This window comes from Bombina bombina, chromosome 6 (assembly GCF_027579735.1).
Source record: "Bombina bombina isolate aBomBom1 chromosome 6, aBomBom1.pri, whole genome shotgun sequence".
In the NCBI taxonomy this organism is placed as follows: Eukaryota; Metazoa; Chordata; class Amphibia; order Anura; family Bombinatoridae; genus Bombina; species Bombina bombina.
In genome coordinates this window covers 1028196676-1028206364 of record NC_069504.1, presented here as the reverse complement: position 1 = coordinate 1028206364, position 9689 = coordinate 1028196676, and positions in this window count along the sequence as shown.

Below are 9689 nucleotides of genomic sequence, written 5' to 3'. Positions count from 1 at the left end.
ATTATTTGGTTCACAGTTGGATTCAATACTTTCAACTGTTACTCTGGGGAAGGGAGTTTTTTTGCTTCAATATTAAGTTCTAAGCTTATATTAGTTTTTGTTCTTAATGAGGAACAGAAACCTAATTTTTCCCCAAGTAACATGTTTCTTATTGGAAGCTTTTTTTTCAAAATGGAATGAATTCAAGCCATTTAAGAGATCAAAGCCAGCCCCCAAATTCGCATGAAGGTGCGGCCCTTATTCCATCTTAGCTGGTAGGGGGCAGGTTAAGATTTTTCTAAAGTTGTTTGGTTCAATTCGGTCCAAACTTCTTAGATTGGGGTACAGAATAGAATTCAGAGTAAGACCGCCTGTGAGAAGTCTTTTTCTCTCTCACATATTCTAGCTATTCCAGTAAAGGCTCAGACTTTCCTGAAGTGTGTTTCAGACCTGGAGTTATCTGGGGTATTCCTACCAGTTCCGTTTCAGGAACGGGGTCTGGGGTTTTGTTCAGAACTATTCATTGTCCCAAAGAAAGAAAAAACTTTTGAATTGTCATGTTAGAATGGTCTATTCTGCCTTTTGTTCAGCAAGGGCATTATTTGCCTACAATAGACTTACAGGATTCATATCTTCATATTCTGTTTTCATTCAGATTATTTTCATTTTCTGAGATTCTCTTTTTTAGACGAGCATTACCAATTTGTTGCTTTTCCTTCTGGCCTAGCAACAGCTCTAAGAATCTTTTCAAAGGTTCTCAGTGTTTCCTTATTTGGACGATATTGTGGTACTTGCTCAGTCTTTTCGTTCTGCAGAATCTCATACATTCAACTTCTGTTGTTTCTTCAAAGACATGGTTGGAGGATCATTTTATCAAAAGCTCCTTGATTCCTCAGACAAGGGTCACCTTTTTTAGGTTTCCAGATAGATTGTGTCAATGTCTTTGTCTCTAACAGACAAGAGACAATTTATATTGGGTTCAGCTTGTCGGAACCTTCAGTCTCTATTATTTCCTTCAGTAGCTATATGCATGGAAGTTTTAGGTCTCATGACTGCAGCATTGGATTCGATTCCCTTTGCTCATTTTCATAAGAAACGTTTCCAGTTTTTAATGCTGAATTAATGGTGCAGGGATTATTCTAGGATATCACATTTAATATCCTTGAATCCCAATATTCAACTATCTCTGACTTGGTGGTTAGATCACCATCGTATAGTTCTACGGGTTCTCTTCGGTTCATCCAACCTGGACTATGATCACAAGAGATGCGAGTCTTTTAGGTTGGGAAGCTGTCTGGGGATCTCTGACAGCACAAGGGGTTTGGAAATCTCAAGAGGCGAGATTACCATTCAATATTTTGGAACTCCGTGCGATTCTCAGAGTTCTTCAGTTTTGGCTTCTATTTGAAGAGAGAGACGTTTATTGGTTTTCAGACAGACAATGTCACAACTGTGGCGTATGCCAATCATCAAGTTGGGACTCTCAGTCCTCAGGCTATGAAAAAAGTATCTCGGATACTTGCTTGGGCAAAATCCAGCTCCTGTCTAATTTCTGCGGTCCATATCCCAGGTATAGACAATTGGGAAGCGGATTATCTCTGTCATCGAGCTTTACATCCGGGAGAATGGTCTCTTCACCCAGATGTGTTTTTTCAAATTGTTCAGATATGGGGGCTTCCATAAATAGATCTGATGGCATCTAATCTAAACAAGAAACTTCCCAGGTACCTATCCAGGTCCAGGGATCCTCAGGCGGAAGCTGTGTATGCATTGACACTTCCTTGGAGTTATCAACCTGCCTATATTTTTCCACCTCTAGTTCTTCTTCCAAGAGTTATTTTCAAAATCATCATGGAGCAATCGTTTGTGCTGCTGGTGGCTCCAGCATGGCCGCTCAGGTTTTGGTATGTGGATCTTGTTCGGATGTCCAGTTGCCAACCTTGGCCACTTCCATTAAGGCCAGACCTTATATCTCAAGGTTCGTTTTTCCATCAGGATCTCAAATCATTAAATTTGATGGTATGGAAATTGAACGCTTAGTCATAGAGGTTTCTCTCACTCAGTGATTATTACTATGTTGCAGGCTCGTAAATCTGTGTCTAGAAAGATTTTTTATTGAGTTTGGAAGACTTACATTTCATGGTGCTCTTCTCATAAATTCTCTTGGCATTCTTTTAGAATCCCTCAAATTTTACAGTTTCTTCAGGATGGTTTAGATAAGGGTTTGTCTGCAAGTTCTTTGAAAGGTCAAATCTCTGCTCTTTCTGTTCTGTTCTACAGAAAAATTGCTAAACTTCCTGATATTCATTGTTTTTTACATGCTTTGGTTCGTATCAAGCCTGTCATTAAATCAATTTCTCCTCTTTGGAGTCTTAATTTGGTTTTGAAGGCTTTACAGGCTCCTCTGTTTGAGCCTATGCATTCTCTGGGCATTAAATTACTTTCTTGGAAAGTGTTGTTCCTTTTGGTCATCTCTTCTGCTAGAAAAGTTTCTGATTTATCTGTTCTTTCTTGTGAGTCGCCTTTTCTGATTTTTCATCAGGATAAGGCGGTTTTTGCAGACTTCGTTTAAATTTTTACCTAAAGTTGTGAACTCCAACAACATTAGTAGAGAAATTGTTGTCCCTTCTTTGTGCCCTAATCCTAAGAATTTTCTGGAGAGATCCTTAAATTTTTTGGATATGGTAAGAGCTTCGAAATATTATGTTGAAGCTACTAAAGATTTCAGAAAGACTTCTAGTCTATTTATTATCTTTTCTGGTCTAGGGAAGGTCAGAAGGCTTCTGCCATTTCTTTGGCGTCTTGGTTAAAGCTTTTGATTCATCATGCTTATTTAGAGCCGGGTAAATCCCCGCCTCAGAGGTTTATGGCTCATTCTACTAGGTCAGTTTCCACTTCCTGGGTTTTTAAGAATGAAGCTTCTGTTGATCAGATTTGCAAAGCAGCAACTTGGTCTTCTTTGCTTATTTTTACTAAATTCTACCATTTTTTTTTTTCTTCTTCAGAAGCAGTTTTTTGGTAGAAAAATACTTCAGGCAGCTGTTTCAGTTTGATGCTTCTGCTTATAATTTCAGTTTTTTCCATTATAAGATTAAAACTTTTGATTTGGGTTGTGGATTAATTTTTCAGCGGAATTGGCTGTCTTTATTTTTATCCGTCCCTCTCTAGTGACTCTTGCGTGGAGTTCCACATCTTGGGTATTTGCTATCCCATACGTAACTAGCTCATGGACTCTTGCCAATTACATGAAAGAAAACATAATTTATGTAAGAATTTACCTGATAAATTCATTTCTTTCATAAGAGTCCATGACACCCACCCTTTTTATGGTGGTTATGATTTTTTTGTATAAAGCACAATTATTCCAACTCCTTGTTGATGCTTTCGCTCCTTTCTTATCACCCCACTTCTTGGCTATTCATTAAACTGAATTGTGGGTGTTGTGGTGGTTGTATTTATAGGCATTTTGAGGTTTGGGAAACTTTGCCCCTCCTGGTAGGAATGTATATCCCATACGTCACTAGCTCATGGACTCGTGCCAATATGAAATAAATAAATTTATCAGGTAAATTCTTACATTAATTATGTTTTTTTTCTTTCATGATTTAGATAGAACATAACATTTTAAACAACTTTCTAATTTACTTCTATTATCATTTTTTTTAGTTTTCTTGTTATCCTTTGTGGAAAAGCAGAAACTTAAGCTCAAGAGTGTGCACGTGTCTGCAGCACTACATAGCAGCAGTTTTGCAAAATGTTATACATTAGCAGGGGCACTAGATGGCAGAACTATTTCCTGTCGTGTAGTGCTTCAGGCATGTGCACGCTACCTACCTAGATATCTCTTAAAGAAAGAATAACATGAGAATGAAAACAATTTGATAGTAGAAGTAAATTGGGAACTTTTAAAAAAATTGTGTCCTCTATCTGAATCATGAAAGAAAAATTTGGGGTTTAATGTCCGTTTAATAAAAATTAACAAAATCCAACAAATATACTTGCCCACTGTACCCATGATGCCCCTGTTCAAATTCCTTAAGCAGACATACATATGTCTATGTAACACAGCAGGTTAATTTCAAACTTCACCAATTAGCATCACTACATATTATTAAAAGGGATTAATGAACATGCCCTTTAACCTTGTGTAATTGCTTAGACCGTGAAAAATGTCCATTTTGTTTTTAGTTAACGGCATCTTTAAAGGGGCAGTAAACCTACACAATAATGTTATATAAAGTTGTCGCTAAGACTATGTGCAGAATTATATAACAAAGTATTCCGGTCTAATTTGGTAGCGGAAGCGAGCTACATTCAGTTTAGTGGCACAATCGATTTGGCTGTGACTAGACATCATGCCGCGATGCGCTTAAGAAAAAGACAGACCTGCTCAGTAGAGCCAGGAGCGGTGTTCTGCAAAATTCCACTTTGTGATAAAATATCTCTGACATATTTTGTTATATAAAGTTGGCGCTAAGATAATGTTATATAATTCTGCATTATGTGTAGGTTTACTGCCCCGGTAAAAAAAATTGTTACAAAATTGCGAGATTAATTAGGCAAATGATTTTGTGTTGATTCTGGAGGTAATTTCTAAAAGCGTCACAATTTTCTGATTATGACCACTAGAACAACACACTGTCAATATTAGCCAAGTTCAGAAATCGTTTTCCCCTGAAAACAAATGCAGGATTGTGATTAACCTCAAAATATTGCTGCTCTATTATGTCCATTTAATATAACAAAACTACTAATTAAAGCAATATTAAACAGTATTACATTGTAATATAGCTAAAGTACATTGCAAAAGGTTTTATATAATTATTTATTTTGTACCATTTTCCTATATAAATTGTTTTTCTACAAGTTTCTATACAGTATTGAGTGTCACCATGTTTGAACTTAAAGAAACAGTAAAGTCATAATTAGACATTCATGATTTACACAGAGCATACAATTTTAAACAACTTTCCAATTTACTTCTATTATTTAATTTGTTTCCTTCTCTTGTTATCCTTTGCTGGAAAGTTTATCTAGGTAAACTCAGGAGCAGCAAAGAACCTAGGTTCTAGCTGCTGATTGATGGCGGCATATATATACCGATTGACATTGTCTCACCCATGTGTTCAGTTAGAAACCTGTAGTGCATTGCTGCTCCTTCAATAAATGCTACCAAGAAAATGAAAAAAAAATTATAATAGAAGTAAATTGGACATTTTTTAAAATTGTATGTTTTACCTAAATCATGAAATAAAAAATGTGTGTTTCATGTCCCTTTAAGTTTTACCCCCTGTCTATTTTTCCTGCTGATTACAATTAGAGGCAGATAAAAAAAAAAACAGGCAATAAAAGAAACTGGGATTTTTTAACCCCTTAATGACCACAATATACCCTGTATGTCACTGGTCGTTAAGGGTTTTTTCCGGACATAATAGCACAAGTCTAGCAAAAACACACTATTAATGCCCTCCCTCCAGAAGGCTTTGTGGAATATAGCAGTCTCAACGCTGGTGGCAAGACCACGGTATAAAACAATCAAGTCCCAAAAAAAGGCCAGCGACATACAGGGTACGTCGCTGGTCCTTAAGGGGTTAAAAGGGATTTCACAAACAAATTTGCACAAACAAAGATAAATAGAAAACTAGTTCAAACATGGCGACACCCATTAATTTATAGAAACTTTACACTTATATTTGTAATATTTAAACAACTAATATCATTGTAAAAAACAAATCTACATATTATTGTAAGTCTAACCATTGTTTTGCATACATAATTATGTTAAGCATACATTTACTGTTTAGCAACCCTTTAAGGTGCAACTATATTTCTGTCTGATTAGTTGTGCATTGCCTGTGTATTGTAGCTTGCAGTTTTGTAATGTGATGTATTGACTTCTCACTGCCCATAGGCAGGCAAATGTTAACTTGTTTATGCAAAGCAAAACCAAAATGCCTGCAGCTCATTACTGTCAGACGCATTGTTTTCCATTCAGATTAGTTAGCTATTAAGGGGAATATTTATTCTGCAGATTTCCTTCTCAGTATAAATCTTTGCAAAGGGGGCGACATAAAGTTAGATTGCTCAATGTAGCTAAAGTGTTTTTTTTGTTTTGTTTCTGGTCTTTGTTTAGCTTAAAGGGTTAAATGTGAGTTTAAAATGCTTTGAAGTGCATTACAAAATGCTTTGTTTTGTATTTGCAAGGCCCGGCAATATTGCAACAGACGTGCATTTCTATATGATATAGCTGGAAACTTTAAAAATGTAATTTTGATTTTACTGTCCATTTAATCTCAAATAAAAAAAAAACACACAATTTAAAGACTGTACCTAAAATATATGAAAAAAAATGTTTCAATTTAACTAATAAAAACGTGGATAATATAGATGTTATCAGTTGCGCCCTTTCTACTTATGTTAATTTTTTGATAGGTTTCCTAATAATGCTTACAGACAGTGGGCCCCATTACATATGCAGCGTCGCCCGCAAAAGCCGGCAACGCCGTTTTTTGCGAGTTTTTGGTATCCTATATACAGCTCCGCATATAAATGCGGCACGTATATTTCACCTGTCGCCCGCAATTTTTACTCCCATAAGCTAACATCGGACCGCGTCATAAATCGGTATCCAATATCCAGCGCAAGGCCTTACGTGGCGAAAATGGAGAAATCTTACTCCATTTTTGCCTCGCCATAAAAGGCAGCCGTAGCAGGCCTTGCGCTGAGTATGGGAGCACCATAACTCCCGAAAATGCCTTGAAAAATAAACTAACACCTAACGCATGCGCAATGTCTATCTACCTGTCAACCGCAATCCCCCACCGCAATAACTAAGAAAGTCTATTAACCCCTAAACCGCCATAGCCCACACCGCAATAAATCTATTCTAGTATTAACCCCTAACCTGCCATAGCCCACATAGCCTATTAAATCTATTAACCCCTAATCTGCCACCGCCGTCGCCGCCACTATAATAAAGTTATTAACCCCTAAACCTAAGTCTAACCCTAACACCCCCCTAACTTAAATATTATTTAAATAAATCTAAATAATATTACTATTATTAACTAAATTATTTCTATTTAAAACTAAATACTTACCTATAAAATAAACCCTAAGATAGCTACAATATAATTAATAATTACATTGTAGCTATTTTAGGATTTATTTTTATTTTACAGGCAACTTTGTATTTATTTTAACTAGGTACAATAGCTATTAAATAGTTTATAACTATTTAATAGCTACCTAGTTTAAATAATTACAAATTTACCTGTAAAATAAAACCTAACCTAAGTTACAATTACACCTAACACTACACTATCATTAAATTAATTAAATAAACTAACTACAATTAGCTAAAATTAAATACAATAAAATAAAATAAACTATAGTACAAAAAAACAAACAATTACAGAAAATAAAAATAAATTACAAGAAGTTTAAACTAATTACACCTAATCTAAGTCCCCTAATAAAATAAAAAAGCCCCCCAAAATAATAAAATTCCCTACCCTATACTATATTACAAATAGCCCTTAAAAGGGCTTTTTGCGGGGCATTGCCCCAAAGTAATCAGCTCTTTTACCTGTAAAAAAAGAAATACAACCCCCCAACAATAAAACCCACCACCCACACACCCAACCTTACTCTAAAACCCACCCAATCCCCCCTTAAGAAAACCTAACACCACCCCCTTGAAGATCACCCTACCTTGAGCGTCTTCACCCAGCCAGGCAGAAGTCTTCATCCGATCCGGGCACAAGTGGTCCTCCAGCCGGGCAGAAGTCTTCATCCGATCCGGGCAGAAGAGGTCCTCCATCCGGGCAGAAATCTTCATCCAAGCGGCATCTTCTATCTTCTTCCATCCGACGAGGAGCGGCTCCATCTTGAAGACATCCGGCGCGGAGCATCCTTCCTGGCCGACGGACTAACAATGAATGAAGGTTCCTTTAAATGATGTCATCCAAGATGGCGTCCCTTGAATTCCGATTGGCTGATAGTATTCTATCAGCCAATCGGAATTAAGGTAGGAAAAATCCTATTGGCTGATCCAATCAGCCAATAGGATTGAGCTTGCATTCTATTGGTTGTTCCAATCAGCCAATAGAATGCGCGCTCAATCCTATTGGCTGATTGGATCAGCCAATCGGATTGAACTTCAATCCGATTGGCTGATCCAATCAGCCAATATGATTTTTCCTACCTTAATTCCGATTGGCTGATAGAATTCTATCAACCAATTGGAATTCAAGTGACACCATCTTGGATGACGTCATTTAAAGGAACCTTCATTCATCGTTAGTCCGTCGGCCAGGAAGGATGCCCCGCGCCGGATGTCTTCAAGATGGAGCTGCTCCTCGTCGGATGGAAGAAGATAGAAGATGCCGCTTGGATGAAGACTTCTGCCCAGATGGAGGACCTCTTCTGCCCGGATCGGATGAAGACTTCTGCCCGGCTGGAGGACCACTTGTGCCCAGATCGGATGAAGACTTCTGCCCGGCTGGGTGAAGATGGCTCAAGGTAGGGTGATCTTCAAGGGGGTAGTGTTAGGTTTTTCGAAGTGGGGATTGGGTGGGTTTTAGAGTAAGGTTGGGTGTATGGGTGGTGGGTTTTAATGTTGGGGGGGTATTGTATTTTTTTTACATGTAAAAGAGCTGATTACTTTGGGGCAATGCCCCGCAAAAAGCCCTTTTAAGGGCTATTTGTAATTTAGTATAGGGTAGGGAATTTTATTTTTTGGGGGGGCTTTTTTATTTTATTAGGGGGCTTAGATTAGGTGAAACTAGTTTAAACTTCTTGTAATTTTTTTTATTTTCTGTAATTTAGTGGGGGTTTTTGTACTATAGTTTATTTTATTTAATTGTATTTAATTTTAGGTAATTGTAGTTAATTTATTTAATTAATTTAATGATAGTGTAGCGTTAGGTGTAATTGTAACTTAGGTTAGGTTTTATTTAACAGGTAAATTTGTAATTATGTTAACTAGGTAGCTATTAAATAGTTATTAACTATTTAATAGCTATTGTACCTAGTTAAAATAAATACAAAGTTGCCTGTAAAATAAAAATAAATCCTAAAATAGCTACAATTTAATTAATAATTATATTGTAGCTATCTTAGGGTTTATTTTATAGGTAAGTATTTAGTTTTAAAGGGACAGTCAACCCTTGCGGTAACATTATTTGATATTGACAAATAAAAAACGAAGATCCGCCTGCACTATATCCCTTCTGCCTTGCCGCCTTGCTTCTTGTACTAATCACCGTCGATAACTTCTCTAATACCAGGTAAATATGGCAGCCGAACTCCCCCCACCGTTACGTAGCTACCTTCTTCTTCAAATGATCAGCAAATCAATATCAAATAATGTTACCGCAAGTGTTGACTGTCCCTTTAAATAGGAATAATTTATTTAAATAATATTTAAGTTAGAGGGGTGTTAGGGTTAGGGTTAGACTTAGGTTTAGGGGTTGATAACTTTATTATAGTGGCGGCGACGTTGGTGGCGGCAGATTAAGGGTTAATAGATTTAATAGGCTATGTGGGCTATGGCGGTTTAGGGGTTAATACTAGAATAGGTTTATTGCGGTGTGGGCTATGGCGGTTTAGGGGTTAATAATTTAGTTATTACTTTGGGTGTGGGCTATCGCGGTTTAGGGGTTAATAATTAGGCTTATTGCGTTGTGGGGGTTGTCGGTCTAGGGGTT